Genomic DNA, 20,508 nt, shown 5'->3' on the forward strand with positions numbered 1-20,508 from the left:
ATAGAGAATACACTGTAAGCATCTTGTGATACCAAAACAACTTGTTTTTTAGAACTTGGCACTTGAATGGCCTTGGAGGAATTTTAGCCTGCTGTCTAATTATTGTTAGAGCAATCATTATTATTAGAAGTTTAAAAGCTTTAAATGGTTTATAGCTAATGATTAAAACAAAATTCAAATATTTCAATTTCTGGCTTAATTTCAAAGAGTAGTTTATAATGGATGGTGGAAAAGTAATTATGTTCAAAAATAAAACATTTATTTTTTGCTGAGGTTTTTTTTATTAATTCATTTAAGTAATGAAGGTTTACAATAGCTCTGAAGTTTCCAACATTAAAATTATTGCAAAAGCACTATTATTAATAGAACTTTTAAAGTTTCACTTTTTGATGTTCTATCACGTCTTGCCCATCATCTGTTCCTAAAATTCCACATTGAGATTTTTAAAAAAAGTTCAACTTAGCTGAATAATTAATTATATACTTATGCATTAAAATTACAACAAAGTCTGGGGACATAACTCATTTGGTAGAGTGTTTGCCTTGCATGTATGAAGCTCTGGGTTCAATCTCCAGCACCACAAATGAAATAAAATTACATCAAATTATGGCAGATGTAAAAGCCAGACAGTGAAGTCTTGAACTTCTCATCACTTTTTACCTAATACAATGTTTTTTAAGATAAATAATACTTAAACACAGAATATAAAAAAATATGTAGCCCATTTTTTCCATTATGCTCTCAAATTTACTCTTGATTAAATGGTATAATCACTGAGCTAGAGAATTGTTTTAGTATGATGTCATTACTCATAATGAGTAACAACATAACTCTTGAAAATTCATCAGTGTGTAAACTGTAATACTATCTATTAAAATGCCCTCTTAATTTCATTACTCAGGCAGGATTCACTTTATGAGCACTTCTGAGTGGTTTCCACAAAACTAAAATAGTCTCATTTCTCCTAAAGATTTGCCTATATTTCACATACAATTCATAGTACTACCCAATAGTTACTATCCCTTAATATTAATGGTCAGAAAACTTTAAATCAAATTTGAGGCATGGCCTATATGTTAGGGATGAAAAGCTAGAAGGCATACATTTTTAGCCATCTCAGACAGTACCTGAAAATACCCCTTAGTGCTCTTAAAAAAACCTCTGGTGCTGCCTTCTCTCTTCTCACCAGGTGAAGACAGAGCTAGAAGGGACCATCTACAAACCAGAAATAACCAGAGAGAAGGCCCTCTTCAAATGCTTATCTTCCAGTGACATGATCTTGGATTTCTCAGCCTCCAGGACTGTGAAAAATATATTTCTGTTGTGAATAAGCCACCAATACTATAGATGTTTAGCAGCCTTAATGGACCTTGATGCCCCCAAAAGAAAATATCAGATATAAGCCATTCTCTTAGCCTTATAACTATGCCAATCCCTGAACATAGACATTTGAGATTTTCACAAGAACAACAAACTCAATAAATTCAAATTAAATTCACTACTTTCTCCAAGTTCAATAAGATAAGTAAAGTAAAATTTAATACTACTAAAAAATAAACATTAGACATGGTTCCTGGATAATAAATAGTAAGGAATGCTGGATGATTACTAATAGCTATAATTAAAATGATTAATGCAATAATAAACTATTTTTTAAAAAACCTATTAGGAAATGTTACATCTTCTTTTTACAGAGGAAAACATAGAGACAAAATAAATTAGACAGATTATTCAAGGACACAGACATTCTGAGGACTGGAGTAAGCATTTGATTCTAGGCAGTGTTACAGAACTACATAATTATCCTATAGTGTATCCTTAAATAAGCCTGAAAACATACAACTATCCAGGGATGTTAGGATGCACATATTGACATTTTAATACTCTTGCTGGATCTGTGGTAAAAGTGTTACTATTGCCCCAACTAAAGTTACATGAGTTACTGATAGATCACATAATTAGCCCATGACACAAACCAAGTTTTATCTGATTCTACATTCTATATCCTTCCGATAATACTATCTCCTTATAAGAACTGTTAAGCATTCATCTGTTCATTTATTCACTCATTCAATCCAAAAATATTTTAATCACATTTGATACCATTTAGGTTATTAGGGTAATAAAATATCATTTGTGACTATTTGGCTAATATTTTGTGATATATTGTCATATAATAATATGGCGTCATTTGGTGTATAATCCAGGAAGGTAAACCTATAACACAGTACTTGCTAAACATAAATATTGGGTAGTTTAAAACAGTAATGAAGTCTGTAAAGGAAAAACAGAATAAATAGTGATGAGTTCCATGAAGGAAAATGTTGGAGCCGGATTTGATGAGGATACTGTGGACATGGAAAAGTTGGTTGAGGGAAAACCTGTCAGGGCTTAACATTTAGTCAAGACATGTCTGATGAGAACTAGGAAATTGAATGATTCCTCAGCATTTATAAATCCATTATTTACAAATTAGCATTCAGTGAAGTTTTCATTACTAAATAATTTAACAGTGAAAAACTTAAAAAGTGTTTTTCTAAACACATTCAACATTTAATGCATTTCTTTTGTGAATCTAAGGCAATATATTTTGGGTAGTTTTTTTTTTTTTCCTAAATGGAGCTCTATTTTTATCTCTTGAATGTTATAGAAACTCCATTTGATTAAAAAACTCTCTGCTAAATGTGATTAGAATCACATTCATTCAAGTTCAGATACCTCAATTTTTAAACTTTTGGATAATCACCTCATTTTTTAATAGCTCTACCTCAACCGACAAAGACATCTGTTCTCACACTGATACAAATTACCAATAGAATCTCATTTAGACTACCAATTTATTGAGCTACATTAAAAAAAACTTGTTTTTTTTTGTTTTTGTTCATAAGAAAAAATGAAAATTCTGAGAAACTGAGGCTGGATTTGTGGCTCAGCGGTAGAACATTTGCCTAGCACGTATGTGAGAGGCACTAGGTTTGATCCTCAGCACCGCATAAAACCAAATAAATAAAATAATGTATTATGTCCAATTATAACTAAATATATATATATATATATATTTAAAATTCTGAGAAAACTTGAGAGGGGAAAAAAAGTAGTTCACTCAATTCCCCAGTTCCCCAACACAATAAGGCATTCTTAGCCTCCCTTTACATCATACTTGAGGCTGCCAGTTTATGTTAAATCTATGAAGAATAGAAAATGGTTTTATAGAAAGTCTGCAACCATAATCTCTAGGAAATCTTAATTAAAGGAATTCCTTTTACCAATTTGAAACTGTAACTGTCATAATAGTTAATTACTTCTCTAACTTGGATGAGTTATAAACATCATTGATATAAAAGAATTAAGGCACTGGTTGTAGCTCATGAAAATGAAGGGAAGTTTTTATTTTAAGAACTTTAGGACTACATTAATACTAATCAATGTATTAATAATTAGTATGATTAGGGAAATGGTGAATAAAAATTATCCTGCATTTATTATGAGAATACTTTTTAGTAACACCAAAAATTAAGGTCAATTTTGCCAAAATATGAAAATAATAATTTCTTCTCTATTTCTCTTACAAGTTCTTTATAAAGAAAAAAATCAAATAACACAGATCAAAATTTTGGCTATTTTTAAATTATCAAAGATACTCTAAATTTTCTAATTTTCTAATTTAGAGCATCCATAAAATTTTTACTCTAATTTAGACATGCATAGTTACAATTTTTTAACTTACAAATTCCTTTATTTCCAGATAATATGATGAATTCTAGGAAAAAAAAATACAAAAACTGAATTTAAAACTCCCTGGAAAGTTCTATAATATAGAGAAAAACTATCTCTAGGTTCATTATTTTCAAATATTCAATTTATTTATGAGTATCAGAAGCTTTCCTGTGTTGATTTTTCCTATTCTTCCTTATTTAATAATTGTGATTAGAGAGAGAAGCCCTTTAAGAATAAAAACCATAATCATTTATTTAGAAGTTTTTTTCTAGAAAAGGGATGTCCTTATACATTCCCTTTGGTTATTTACACAAAATTATTTAATAAAATCACATGCTAGGAAATATTCAATATGGTTCAATAAGATATAGAAAAATATTACATTCACTATGCAATATTTATTTTATGTTTTTGATTTTGTTATGAATAAATTTAATAATTCTGCAGTATTTTAATAGATTATATTTTCTAGATAGCATGTAAATAATTAAATGCATATTAGTTTGCACACATTACTTTTTTACTGCTAATGTATAATCAATAGCCCTTTGGCCTTGGATTCCAACATGAGTTTGGAATTTAAAAATTGTCAATTTCCAACAATAGAAATGTTAACAGTAACCTGATTCATAGCTACAGTAGATATTTAGACACAACAGCTTGACACTTCCTAGAAGTTCTGGTGATAGAGAGACCAGTGAGACACAATTCATCTGGTTCTAAGTCTCTTACATACTTCTGGAAAAAAAACAGGTGCTTAAATTGGCAGTTACTACACAAAGCTAAAAATGGAAGGACAAGAATTTAAAAAGTACGCTGTGTAGTGTAGCTGTAGAATTTGTTATACAAAATTGAGATGAAATTAGTCACTATACATAGTTCAGTTAGGAAGACAGATGTGAGCTGGGACTACATCTGGAAACAGGATGTATATCCATACTAGAGATATGGGAGAACGCCCAGGAACACCCAACCACCTCAGGATGGAGACGAGAAGAATCAGGAAATGTTCCAAGAAGGAAGGGCATCTACACCACACTAAAAAGGTGCATTAATATACAGTCAAGGGAAAGTGAGGTAGAGATGGGGGAGAGTGTTGCAGAATCTTGCCTACAAACTTTCCATTGATAAGCAGGTGTAATGGCCTAAAAGCTAGAGGACATCAGCAAGTCTGACCATTATAGAAACTGCAGTACCCTGGCCTAGAACCTGGAGAGGTTAGGAGGCAGTGGGAGAGATGAACCTGAATAGGTCAACATGGAAGCAAGCTGCTTTTTAGATGGGGGATTAAAAATAAATAAATAAATGAACCAACACTCCCTCTCATAATGAGTAAGCTATCTTGCCAAGGTCACACAGATGACAGGTAGTCAATTGTAAACTACAAGTTTATGTTTCCCAATGCTCAGGCCAAAAATGTATCTATTGCAATAATTGAATCTTATCTCTTATTTCAGTGACCCAAATATCTGTTAAAAATAAAATGATATTTTATATTAAATTTTCAGAATTGTTAAATAAAACAGTCATTTAAGATTTACCTTATAAAAAGTGTATCAATGGTTTTTCAAAGTATTTGGCTCAAATATTAGCAAGAAATAATTTTTGGTTTTCAAGAAATAGTTAAATATATTATGTAAATACTGTCATGTCATTATCTAGCCATCTAGAGACTTTGTGCAGTTTTTCTGAAAATAATAAATACCTTAGATATTGATAAACTGTCTCCAGAGCTCTGCCAAGATTTCTTGTGTTCTGAGGCTTGAAGTGATGGTTGGCTACATCAATTCCTTGGGGCATTCAGTTAAAACACTGTGGTAATTAACCAGAGCAAGCTGTCAATGAAGTCAGCTCTGATTAACTGGAGGGATCCTAGAAAGACAAAGCCTAGATTTAGACAAAATTGTTATAGAAAGTAGAAAAATGTAATTAAGATCACCACATTTCCTTATCTTTATAAACTTCTGGCTAACCTTTTTGGTATCCTTATCTAACCTACCTTATGTGTACACAGCATTATCCAATTTCTTGAATATCACTCAGATGAACAAGGAGAACCCACTTCAGTCATTTGTCTTTCTGGGTCCTTGGAGGCCAAATCTATAATTGCTAATAAATCTCAGAGACCCTGATCATATCTCATTTATCCTAACAATATTAGTGAGAAGTGAGAAATGGCCACAAAATTTAGGAAAGTATATCTACTTTAATAGGAGCATTCTGGAAGCAATCCTGAACATAAATTATTGATTTATTTTTGTTCTTATAATCTAAAATAATACATAAAATATATGGCGACAACGGGCTTTTAGACCTTTCAAATTCCAGTGTTCACCTTTATGGCAATGACACCTTGCTGATTATTTTGGATTCAACAATTCTTGACTGTTATTCTTCACTTAGTGAGAATAGAGATATTGCAAAAATAAGGGTCACAGAGAGTTTTCAGTTTGCATCCTTCCTTAATGATAAATGAGGAAATTGAGGCTTTAAGGAGGAGTTTCATATAATGGATGTGTCTCAGGTTGGCCAATTTTCTGGATAACTGCTGAACTAAGAAACTTCAATTACTAGGAAATCTAAAAGCAGAAATTCTATGTGCTTTTAGTGACGTCTTTAGAGATTGAATGGCATACTATTCAACACAATATTTAAAATATAATAAGACAGAAATAAAGGAGCCAATTCCTATACACCTAGAACTCTAGCTAAAAGTGTTCTCTTTAATATATCTCAAAACCTAGTTATTGGCACTCAAGTCAACTATACAAAAACAATTATAAAGGTCTACTGGCTTCTATTGGTTTGAAGAGACCCTTAATGCTGCACTTTTTTTTTTCTTTGAGAAGGGAAAGTTTACTTTGGGATCATGGTTTCAGAGGTTCAGTTCACAACTGGCTGACTCCATTGCTCTGGGCCTGAGTCAGAATATCAAGGAGGAAGAGCACTGTGCAGGAAAGCTGCTCAGCACCTGGAAGCCAGGAAGCAGAGAAAAAGAGGGAGAGCGAGGGAGGTGGTGAGAGGAACCAAGGAAAAGATGTAGTCTCCCAAATAATGCCTCCCGTGACCTACTGTCTTTAGCCAAGTATAACCCCTTGTGCTTATAGTTACCACTCGAGTTGTCTATTTACCTGTCAATATATAAATCCAGCAAATAGATTAATTCACTGATGAGGTAAGTGCCTTAATCATTGCCTAAAAGCCCCACCTCTGAAACTTGCTGCATTTGCAATCATGCCTTCAATATATGAAATGCTTTACTTTCAAGTGACACTTGTTAAATTTAATATGGACACACAGCAGTCCAGATAAATATACTTCTTTTTTTTTTTTTTTTTTTTTTTTTGTGAAGGATTGAACCCAGGGGCACTGAACCACTGAACTGAATCACCAGACTTCTTTTTTTAATATGCTTTTTTAAAAATATTTTTTTAGTTGTAGTTGAACATAATATTTTTATTTTATTTATTTTTATGTGGTGCTGAGGATGGAACCCACACTTGCTAGGTGAGTGCTCTACCACAACCTCAGCCTCTTTAAAGATGTTTTGTTTAGAGACCAGGTCTTGCTGAGTTGCTAAATGCCTCAGTAATCTGCTTAGGCTGGCTTTGAATTCAAGATCCTCCTGCCTCAGCCTCCCAAGTTTCTGGGATTATAGGTGGGCACCACGGCACACTGCATTCTTTAACAGATAAACAAATGTTATTTGATGACATATTTCTATCTCCGTGCTTTTGCTATGAAAAGAAAGTTCCTAACTATTCTAGTGTCTTCTATAGGCTTGGAGAATCCAGAACTTGCCTAATATCATAGGTTCAGTATATAGTAGGAAAGACACAATGGTTTTTCAAATTTTAACTTCAACATTTATATTCACATATCCTATGGATCTTTATTAGCTACAAAGCACTTTGTGTTGACTGAATGAAATTTTTATTTCTATCTATAGTGTTCAGGACTCCTAGAATCTACTAAAACTTATTCCATCAACAAACTGTGACTTTTGATATATCTCTGGACCTCAGAGATATAGGGAAATTGAACTCTGCATCCCATTTACACCTGAAAAATATCTGACTCTTCAGCTCTTGTCTTTCCTTCATTATTTTGATAGATTTTCAAAATGCTCCATTATCTTCTCAATTTTGCTAGCAATCTACAAAAGTTACAGAGAAACATGGAGCATCTTAAATCATACCATAAGGGGCAATCAGTATAACCCAAACAGGAGAATGTTCCAAATTCTTCATCAGATATATTGCAAGAGAAAGAGAGAGACGGAGAAAGGGGATGAGAGAGAGAGAAAAAAATTAGTGCTATTGACAAGAACCTTAAAAAGCATACACTGATTCGAATGTGTGGATATTATTTGGATCTTGTAAAACAGCAATAAAAACTTATGACACAATCAGGAAAATCTGAACTTTAGTTCCTGGATGACATTAAGGAAACACTGATTTTTAAGAGTGAAATAATCTTGTGGTTATAATTTTAAAAATAAATCTTTATCTTAGATATTAATGCCAACATATTTGAGAGTGAAATGAAATGATGTATGATATTTACCTCAAAATAATCAAGCAGTTGAATACATAGGCAAATGGAAAATATGTTGTAAAATTATGAAAATTACGAAAGACCAGAATTAGGGGTACATGCTTAAATTTTTTAACAATAATATTAAAATATACATCATCAAAACACATAGTTAAATGTAAATATTTGTTGAAAATGATAATATATCATATTTTTATACTAAAGAGTTCTAATCTAGTTTAATGAATGACGAGTCAAATGAATGCAGACTAAAGCAGCTTATAAGACCAGGTTCTTTAGCACAAAAACAGGATTTGTTCAAGGAGTCACAATTTTGAGGGCTTCAGATTTCATTAAGCAAATAATAAACATGCCTTTTTTACATATACTGTTGATTTTCCCCTTTGTTAGTCCATTTATTTTTAATTTTCTCTTCCTCTAACAAAGTTAAAGAATGTTCTAATGCTTTTGAATACAATAGGAGGTTTTTACTACAAATTTCTTCAAGATATAAATTGTAATCCCTGTTTTATACTTAAAGAATAAAAATATCTGAGAGTTCTTGGTGTCTAGATAATTAATCACTGCTATAAGATTGCAAACTTTTTTACTTTCTATTACTTAAATTCTGGCATAGATTCCACAATGTTTTCCAGAGAAAAGTAATCTTTGCTGTGGACAGTTAATAGTAAAGGTTAACTTTTACATAAAAATCCATCTAAAATATTATTTTTCACAAACTTGATTCATTATCAGCTTTATTTGAATATTTCACTTTGCTGTTTCTTAGATGCCACAAACTGAAATTGAAAAATTGTGAAACAATATATAATGCCCATAAACATAAATTTGCTTCTGATACAGATTACTTGGCCTGGGGACTATACATTTTCTGTGACAGTAATATATTTCAAATTTTGAATAAAATATTGCTTTCATTGTTACAAGCTCATACACTAGAATCAAATATCTCCAAATTATGAAAGCTAACTAAATATAACATTTTCAGACCATTTTCCATGTCATTCTATAATTTTTATATTAATATCATTCTTCTAATTATGGTAAGACTTAATGACATTGATGTTAGAAAACATATCCTTGACCCATAGATATTCATTCCTAAAAAACAAGAAAGGCTAATATTGTAACAACCTCATGAATTGCACCTGCTGTCTTAAGGAATAATTATCATGGAAGATGTTTAAATTTATATGGAACTTATAAAAGCAAAATTATTCATTTTTTATCTAGTAATTTACATGTGTTTCTCAGCATTTGAAAATCTCAAGAGTTTTCAAAGAAGCATTGCTGTTTGTTCAGGAATATAATATTAATTATAAGATTTTTATGTTGTTGACATACACTTCGAGCTAAGAATTTTGATGAAAATCCTGGAGAGAAACTAAGAGTATGGAAGCTCATAAATTTGTACAATTTCACACAAATGTGTAAGACAAAGAAACCTTAAATTAAAACCAAGTTAAGTTTTAATTTAAATCAAGATGTATCTGAGATTTTAAATTATTTCAAAATTATTATTATGTAGTAAGTTTATACATGCAAAATTTAGTTGTCATTGTATTCCAATATCTGATTTTTAGTCAAAAGTTATTTTACAATAAGCCTTATGTGATGGAATCCACTGAATATCCCCTAGAGACCCATAATGTTAAGACTGTACCACAACCAAGTATATTGCCATGGCTGTTGTAAACATAATTGTTCAAAATTCACACATAACCTAATTTGCCAAAACATTAATTCTCAAAGTAGTTCCTTCTCTGCCATGATTTGTCCCTAAGCCAATTTCTGATGTGTGATAACTTGGTGTCATATCATTAGCAGTAGGAAACCACAACATGATTAAGAAATAATTAGTTCTGAATAATGGAGAAAGCTCTCTGACTGGAATATACAGGAACTTAGTTTGAATCCTGGCACCATTATTGAGAAAATCATTCAACTTCCTTGAGTCTCAAATTCTCTTTTGTAAATGGAGAATAAAAATATTTAACATCTATTGCTTGTCTAGTTAATCATTAAATTTTAAACTAACGAATATTAATTAATCTTTTATCATGTGTTGCTTATATGTAATCCTTGATTCTGCTGTCACAGTTTTGATGAATTTGCCAGTTCAAAGGGGTTACGTTACAATAAAGCAAATAAATCATCATGTCCTTCTGCGATATGAGAGACCACAAAAAGGTGCATACTTTCTCTAAAGCAAAGGGAATGTCAGTTTTATGAAGAATCAGAGAAAGTCTTCCAACATAAGTTTGAAAATATTTGAGCTGAAGTGTTAATATAGATACAGGTGTGGAAGAAGTTATTTCAAATAAAGAGAAAGCATGTAAATAGAAATTCTTTCTTTTAGAGTTTTGAACATTAACCCCTAAATTAGAATCAAATTATAAAAGTAACATATTGTTATCAATTCCAATACTTTGTTTTACATTTTTTTGTTGTGGAAATAAAGCTGCATTTTATACTCAATGGTATCTTATAAAAACAGCCAGGTAACTATTGCTTGAAAGTTATGCAAAAACTTCCACTGATGCCCGTTACTAATTCAAGCAAGAACCATGGTCGATGTGGTGAAATATCAACAGAGAAGGAGAAGGAGAGAACATAAGAGCAAGAGAGTGACAGAGGAGAGAGAGTAAGAAGGGAGGTATCTTTTGATGTCTCATGATGAGTTTCAAACCCTTCCTCTTCTGAAGTCCGTGTATCCACATTTATACTCAGCTACTATTCACCTGTGACTTTTAACACCTCCTAATTCATGCCTGTGTTATATTCCCCTTATTTAAACAGAAGAATTCCTCAGTGAAATATTATGCTTCTCTACAAAACATATCTCAAATTAATTTAAAATGAAAGCTAAATTATCTCCATTCCACAATAGTGACTTTTAAGTATTAGAATAATCAACAACTGACACATGCCTTGATTCTCAGTATGCATCACATCCTGATCCCAATCCTGTTAAAACAACGTCTTCAGCATTCCTAAAATACACAACTACTGTATTTATTTCACATTAACAACACAACAAAACAAAGTAGAGTACGAAACAGAGACAGAGTAGCAACACTGAGCAATTCTAAGAAAAACCTGTCAAATTCAAGATGATATGTTCCAATATTTCACCTATATAAAGAAATATTCATACTTGCTATGTTACCCTGCTTGGGCTGCTATAACAAAACAACAAAGCAACAAAAATTTACTTCTCCCAGTTATGGACCTTGGGAAGCTCACTCACTATTCAGGAGCAGGCCTGATGGCTCCTGGGAGGGCATGCTTCCTCCTCTGCAGATGACTACTTTCTTCCTGTGTTTTCCACAAGATATAGAGAAAGCTTTGGTTTCTACTTTTCTTCTTATGAGGGCACTGATGCCATCCTGAGAGCCCCTTCTCCTGAGCTCATCTAAGTCTAATTATCTCCCAACAAACCCAACTACAAACACTATCATTTGAGGTATTAGCATTTCAATTTAGGAATTTGGAGGGACATTGTTCAGTCCACAGAACTTGCTTATCCATTTTTAAATTACATTTTGTTTCCATTTGTAAATTTCCAAAGAGCATATAAAAATACCATTATGATATAAAAACCCATTCATGAGAAAATCCTCTAATACACAGTAATGGTATTGTAAAATATCTCCAACATCTGAATATTCAAATCAAAATTCTAATGTTTCCACTGTTTTCTAATAACTACTGACAGTAAAATAAAAGGGAAGAAAAATTGTATATTCACCTCTCTCTGGAATATTGTCATCTGAGTAAAATTATTTGTAATGTTTTCAAAGCAAAAAATAAACCCTACCAGTCCCAATGAAAATGTTAATTATTTCAGAAGAAATATTGCTTTTAAAAATAAACACATTAGAAACAAATATTTGCTTTGATCTAATTGTTAGCATTCACATCTACTGAAATAAGTAGAATTGATTTCATCTTTTCAGCATTTTTGTTTTATGTATTTAAAGAAGCACACACTATGATCATAATTTTCAAGCCCTCATATTTAAATACCTTTACTTTTTTCTGTCATAACCAAGAAAGGTAAGTAATGTAAATGTAAGGTTAATGTAAATTATCATTATTTTTAACTTAGATATATTCTATTCTTCTATTTACATTAAAGGTTAATGTAAATTATCATTATTTTTAACTTAGATATATTCTATTCTTCTCTAACACACATGCAAACATATCCTCTCATAAGCATGCACACATATACACACAAAAAAAACTTGCTAACCTTTGTTCTGTTTTCTGTTGTCTCAAAAATAATTGGAAGATTTTCTTAAATGATAAGAAGTGTCTTAATCAAATTTCCCTTTAAATCACAGTCTTTGTGAAATTACTTTTTCTCTTTTTCCATGTTAGTTCAACTATGTGCACCTAAATTATTACATTTTATAGATTTCTTTTTGTATATGTCTCTCCTCTAGAGCACAAGCTCCCTAAAACATGAGATCTTGGCTTTGTTATAAAGTTTATTTCTGAAATTTGACAGAGACCCATATATATGTTAAGGAAATGGAAAATCGCTGTTAAATGTTTAAATGATGAGTAGAATTATAGAATGTAATTTGTGAAAATATAAACACTTATAAGTAGTGTCATTTGATAAAGTAGACATTAGAAGTTAAAATAAATAAATTAAAACTGACAATGAAAATGCATTATTTGCTTCATAAATAAAGCTGATGAACATATTAATAGGGTACATCTAAATTACCTAATCTAGAAGAACTGAAAACGTTCAATTAAAACCGAAAACCTCTCACTCAGATGTCAATACATATATTCATACATATTTACATATATAAATATTAAGCTTTAAAACTTTCACACATTTTAATTAAATCGAATATAGGAGAAAAATTAGGCATAATTACAAAAAACATATGTACCATATGAACTACTGATTGTGTGGATTTAACACTGTCTTATGAATAATTATATATAAAATCTATTTCATTACCCACATAATACATGATTTAAATGATAAATGGCTCAATCATGATATTGAAGAAATGAAATAATTATACATTCAATAATAAATACTTATATCTTGATGTAATATCCACAAGTGTTTATGGGTTCTAAAAAAATTACTTTATTAATCCTCAAAAGAAAACTAGAAATGAGGTCATATTAAAGGTAAACTATGGGATCTTTAGGATAACTCTAAAAGCTACATAATAAAATTAGTTAAAATTAAAAAGTGCAATCTCAATCCATACTCTTTGAAGCTGGGTTGGTTACAAATTTAAGGAATATCGACTTAGAAAGACTGAATATTTATCACCCCTTAAGCAAGTACTTTTTGAGCATTTCTTGAATGTAACCAGTGAATATAGGCACATGTACATTTCTCCTATAACCATTATTGCTCTTAAAACTGTATTATCTACTACTAGTATGTGATCAACAGTTTAAAAAATAATAATATTGCCTTTTACATATTGACTATATTTTCTCTTAAAGAGTAAATTTCTTTATATAGTCTGTATGTGTTGGCAGAAACCCAAGTCCTCTTTCAAATAACACAAGTCAGAAATGTCCCCAAACAAATACATTTCAAAGTATACTAATTTGTGGAAGCATTCAACCAAATATGCTAAAACTTTATACTGCAAATTCTGGAACTCTGGAGCACCTAGCACTTCGGAGTCACCTATTGCTCTTATTAGACAAAGCATCCTAGAACTAATTGCCCTAGAAGCTGCCAGAAGGCTTCTGCAGAAGGCCAGCATGGTTCAATATAAATGCTTTGCTACAACCTGCCTAGTCAGCTAATCATGATGTATGGAGGCAGTGTACAGTTAAAGGGTTTCCTCTGGCAGGAAAGGAAGAGGATTTGAGTTCCCAGAGCTGGAAGAGGCCTTGAGCTCCCACAGCTCTATTTATGGTATCCTCCGTCTCTTCTTCCTGAGTGTGATTGTGCTCAGAAGACTGTTTCATTCTGAATTTGCATGAATATGTCTGGGGGATTATGGAATAAACTGTTGAAAAGCAAAATAAAAAGAAACAAATCCTTAGGTTTCAGAAAGCAGCAAGGAATAGATAAAACAAGTTTAGAAATTGTGCCTAAATAGGACATCTGAATATAATCCCAACACATGAGCTTGATTTCATAATCAAAGCAATAACCATTTTATGAATATATAAATTTCCAAAATGCAGTAATATCTGAATTACTAGATCTTTCTTTCAGCTAACTAATTTATTCATATTATAACTGCTATTGAAATGATAGGCATAGCAAAATCATAATTTTCATGTGGACCTCAGTCAAAAAAGAGTTTCAAAATAATCATCTCTCTCATATGATCTCCTGTCACCATGAGGATATAGCTCAGTCATAGAATGCTTGTCACGCCTGAGGAAGGCCATGAGTTAGATTGCCGGCAAGGGGAGTGTGTGTGTGTGTGTGTGTGTGTGTGTGTGTGTGTGTGTGTGAGAGGGGGAGAGAGAGAGAGAGAGAGAGAGAGAGAGAGAGAGAGAGAGAGAGAGACTGTAAAAAGAAAAAATAACAAAGAGTTTGTAAGGTAATATAACTATTAGTACAATATGATTGCTACCATCGAGGAAATTAAAGATGTTGAGAACACATGAAGAGTTTCTTTTTATCCATGTGGAGAGTTCTGAATTTGACAGTCAAGAAAACCAAAATTCGCTGTTTTCAGGATGACATCCTGTTATGTTAGTGATATTTCAAAATTGTATATTGCATGTCTGATAAAAACAGTTTTCAGATTCTTTCACTCTCTGCTTGTGTGTGTGTGAAAGAGAGATTGGTGGGAGTAGGGAGAGGGAGAGAACACTAAGCTACCCATCTCCACAACTATAAAAGCAAAGTTGTCATTCAGTTCAGTATCTGGTTGTCTGACTTCATAACTGTGAGTTATCTTGGGCCCAGAGTTATGAAGTCAGTTAACCACAGACTGAAGCTCTGAAGTCAAAATAAACTTTTCTTCCTCTATTTTTTCTTGCCAGGTCTGGTCACAGCAACAACAACAACAAAAAAAATCTAAAACAAATATATTTATTTAATTATTATTCATTGGTACTAGGGATTGAACCCAGAGGTGCCTTATCCCTGAGCTACATTGTCAACCCTTTTAATTTTTGTTTTGAGACAGGATTTTGCTAAGTTTCTTATGGCCTCACTAAATTTCTGAATCTGGTCTTGAATTTTGGATCATCCTGCCTCAGCATCCCAAGTCTCTGAAATTATAGACATATGCCACCATGTATGGCTATATTTCAATTTAAAGCAGCATGTCAAACCATATAATTGCCAATATATATTTTCATATATAATGACAAAACTTAATAAATAATATAGTTGAGCAATAACCAAAATTGATGCATAGGTAATGATCTATAGGCAGGATACATTAAATGGTTTACACTAGAACATAATATCCTTAACTGACTCTTCTTTATTTTTCTCTATTTTAATGTCTAACTATTGACTTTCATGCAAACTTGTTTTAAATACAACCATATTACATATTCAACATTAAAATTTACAATAATTACTTTATAATTTTTCTTTAGTGTATCAAATGTTTTACACTCAAGCTTGAATTTTTTTCCCCATATAATCTCCCTGTTTTTCATTGTGTGACATTGTGAACAACAACACAAAAGTGTACTTTCTCCTTTACTCTATCCTACAGATCTTTTGGAACAAAATGCCTGCATGAATTTCATAAAATACATCACTAAGCAGTGTGGTCTGGCAATCACTCCCATTTTCTCATCCAGTACCCAAAAAGATCTCATCAAAATTGCAAGAAAGCCAGTGCTTATGGTGGACTCTTGATGCCATAAATCCATAAGTATTCAAGATCAATTGATAGTGAATACAACTTTTCTGGAACAATATCTGTTCCAGAAACAAACTCTTGAGATTGTATGTCGCATTCTCCAACTGTTTGCTTTACCACAAAGACTGAAACTATATTTATGCTTCAACTAATAAAATAACAACAGAACAATAATAGCTTACACATGTGTATTACTTACAATGTGTTAGGAAGTGTGTTAAGCATTTTGTTTGGATTAGCTCAACTAAACTTCACACATAACACAAAAGTAGGTGTTATTAAGAAACACAGGCATTGATTTAAACAAATTAACTGATATTGTTAAACAGTCATTAAAAGGCAGAGAAAGCACTGGAATCCTAAAGAATGTTTAATCTGAGTCTCTCTCTCTCTCTCTCTCTCTCTCTCTCTCTCTCTCTCTCTCTCTCTCATACTGGAAATCCAACCCAGGGACATGATCAGGTTAGGTAAGTGTTCTACCACTGAGCTACATCTCTGTGCCTCCCTTTTAAATCACTGCACCAATATGCTGAACACATATACAGGTGGCCAAAATTATAGAGCATTCAAGGGAATTTTATCTCCACCAATTTTACCAACTTATTGGGTTGACTTTCTTCTGTAAGAATACAGTTAAGACTAAAATTTAAAACACACCTATTGTTTACTGGTTTTAAGGACATTTTTCAGTTACCCAAGCTGAATTTACATTGATAATCCACTGGGTGTTTGAAGGTCTTATGCAAACAACATAGCATGCTGTCCAAAACAGCCCAGCACCTACAGTAGGCAGTTTCCTGTCATCCAGCTTTTTCAGAGTAAGTTATCACCTTAACTTAGCTACACATTTTGTTCAGTACAAGGTACACTGAACAAAGAGTCAGAAAATTGTGAGACTTAGGCAGTTTTTCAATAAAAAGTGACTCACTTTAGTTAAAACATTCACACTCTTTGCTAACTTTGAATGAGGGTGTATCACTCTGCGACCTTCTCTAAGGGACTTGAAAGTTATTAAATTCAGTGCAATTGGCTTTCCATTTTTTTTCATAATTCTAATACTAATAACTCCAAAATCAACTCAAAAATCAGTGTTTTAAAAAGCTCTAATTGATTTTACTTTTGGATGTGAGTAAAATAAAATGTTCCCTTGAAGTAAATTTTGAATATTTTACTAGGTTTTAGGAACCAGATTTTCATATTCAGAGACTATTGATCTGTAAATGATCCAACAATTGAAACTCAATGCATTGTCAAGTAGGTTCCTCCATTTAAAACATAAATTTGAATAGCTTTCTGAACATGAGTTACTCTCCTTAAATCCATTTGGAATAAAGTCACCTAAACTATTACAGAACCAGAGATTTAATATCTCCCTTAGAAGTTTTCAGACATTTCCAGAAAAGCAAACTGAGCTTATTTGTTTATTTACAACAAAAGTAATTACAATTTGGATAACTTGCTCTTCCTCATGGACTTACAGGGTATATGAATAAACATTTTCAGCATACTAATCATTTGTCCTGGAAACAGTGGAAAATAAATTGGGGTACATTACTGCAAATAGAAAATCTTAATTGCAAATGGACCTTGCTTTTGTATTACTCTGCTTAACTACATTACACATTTGAGAAGATGATTCAGTCTATTCGGTTTATCAAGTATAAATGAAAACAAAATACACACTCATTTGTGCATTCCCTAAGTCATGTTTCCTCTCAAACTCCCTCACACTGCTTTGCAGAGTCTGTCTTATTCTTCAATTTCTATAATCCTAAATCTGTGCACCTACTGCCAGCAGGTGTTTGCCCACAAGAAGTTCATTAACAGTTTACTGCAACAAAAAATACTTTCTCTGGCACTAGAATGTAACTGCAAAAGCTCTGCAGGCAAAGTAATGTTCCAGGGCAATGGTGCTTCATGTGCTGTGAATGCACAATTATTTATTATCAGTCAGGCAAAGATCAACCATCCTTCTGTAATTTTTTTTTCCCATGGAAGAAGTAGTTATCAAATTCTAGTTTCTACAGATATTGTCAGTGTACTGGAAGGACTGTAGCTGTACTATGAGTCTCATGGACATTTAACTTCTGACAGCTGTGAATGCTTCTTTGTGAATGCAGACATCGCTCTTTGACTCAGAGTTTCTGGAAGAACTCCAAGAGGCAGTCTCAAGTGCACTGCAGGCACTCAGTGCATATTAGAAGATGGTCAGAAACGTCATGAATGGCTAAGGTGGCCAGATACATGTATTTTTTCTTCAAAAACATGTATTTCAACACAGACATAAATAGACAAAATGCTAACCAATAATGGAAACAAGGCTTATGAACTTTCCATATTTGGAGACTCACAATCATGTCAAATCCTTCCACATATAATTATACTTGCATAGAGAAAATACTGACATGTGCAAACACTCAAAAACTTTTCTTTGTTTTTTATGAGATACGCATGCATGCTAGAGTCATGAAAATACAGAATTATTTCATACAGATAGTAGTGGATATTAGCCATTCATAATTAATATTTTCACAAATTACATCATTTTCAATTATTTAGAAACTTATCTAGTCACACAGTTATCTCATTGTATGTAGTTTTTGAATAAATAGAAAACTTTTCAATATTTTAATTTTAAATTATTTATATAATAGATTCATAGCACAAAGTTTATAGAGTTGTGTTCCTGAACATATACATGAAAGAGTTAATGCATGTGCTTCTCAAACAATTTTTACATTTTGGTATTGATATTTTAGGACCTCTATAATGTTTATTCAACCACAGGTTTATTAACTATAAAATATAAATTATTGATAATTAAAAATTGGAATGACAGAAAATAAGTTCTTATTAAAGAAATTTCTACTAAGGAAAATTATTATGTATGTACATAAATTATAATTTGTTATATAAATAAGTGTTGATTTATTCACCCTAAGTTTTTGAGTAACTGAAATAATCACTTTGGGTGGTTAGTAAGATTTTTAATATTCCTAAATTAGATCAATACAGAGGATTTATAGATGCTTTCATGATCTCTTTAAGATATATTTCATTATTTTAATAATTGAAAGATCTGGATTATGTATTAGGAATTTGAAATATAATTCTACTGTTTGATTTTTTAAGCATATTTGATTTTGTAAGCCATATTTGGCATTATAGAAATACTGAATCCATTACTAACCTCCTTTAAGTGAATTACTGAGAATTTATGTATATTAGTTTCTTTTGTTTCTTTAAGCTGAGATAAATGTTCAAAAGTATTAATTTGAATGAGCATAGTTAAGTCTAACAGATAGTTACTTAGGGTTCTTGTAATTCCTAACAGTACCTGGATCTGCTATATACTGTCATATGAAATATGGAATATCACCAATTACATAGAAACCCAGTTTTGTCATCTGTAAGTAATAATAATACCTCATGAAATCATTAAAATAATTAAAAGAAAGCATAAAAACAGTCTAAATAAAGTGGCAAGCATAGTAAATAATTATATTTATGCATGTATACACATTGCTTACTTTTTATTTTGGTTTAAAAATAATGTGTAAATTGCCATGCATGTTTGCATAAATTGTGGCTGAAAATGGCATATTATATGTCAAAAAGTCCAGTCAAATGGATTTCTATTTCTTTAGGCCAAATCAATTTAAGCCATCCTTTCTCTAAACTCTAGATTCCTTCTAAGTAGTACTATAACAATGTTATTAAATATTTTAATATACAAATATCTAGATGTCAATTAAAATTATTTGATAAAGTATCAGTGTGGATATTAATCAAAGTGTGTGCATTGAAAACTCTACTCATATAATATAGGAATTAAGGGCACAGCTGGATAATAAAATGAATCATGTATCTCACACTGGGTCTACAAATCAGATAGGTTTTCTGTTCAGTGGGATATGTAGTAATCAATTAAAATTGTATCATATATTGCAATATGTCATACGACAGTAACTGTGAATCCACTGTCACTGAAAGATTCAGTAGATTGATAGAAACACAATATGGAAAATGCATCATATTATGTTAAAATGAAGCTGGCATAGACCTATTTTTCACAGAAGGCAACTTTTCATGAAATTAGCATACAATTATTTATGTTTGTGTAAGTAAGCATAATGAAAATTTAGGTTAAAACAAATAACTTAAAATATGTAATTTTAAATTAATACTTAAATAACAGTTTTCTTCCCAAAACATTGCATTTTAATACTTATAATTTAATTAACTAACATGGTAGACATATGGAAAGCACAGTAACTTTGTCAACTACCCAGAGGAAGTATTTTGAAAAATGTGAATTTTCATAAATGCTCAACAGATGAAAAATCAGAGTCAAGATCAGATTCAAAATCTTTGAGGATCTTTCTACTGC

The 20,508-nt window shown here is 31.6% G+C and overlaps 1 long non-coding RNA gene across 1 annotated transcript in view; it reads right to left on the bottom strand.

Annotated features, from left to right (window-relative positions):
* The window catches only part of LOC110598690 (uncharacterized), a 317,709-nt gene that overhangs the window by 289,343 nt on the left and 7,858 nt on the right, over positions 1-20,508 (bottom strand). The window contains exon 2 of the long non-coding RNA XR_013423467.1: positions 5,423-5,589. This is a non-coding gene — a long non-coding RNA (uncharacterized LOC110598690). The remainder of the gene's footprint in view (positions 1-5,422; positions 5,590-20,508) is intronic.

Source organism: Ictidomys tridecemlineatus, chromosome 6 (genome assembly GCF_052094955.1).
Source record: "Ictidomys tridecemlineatus isolate mIctTri1 chromosome 6, mIctTri1.hap1, whole genome shotgun sequence".
In the NCBI taxonomy this organism is placed as follows: Eukaryota; Metazoa; Chordata; class Mammalia; order Rodentia; family Sciuridae; genus Ictidomys; species Ictidomys tridecemlineatus.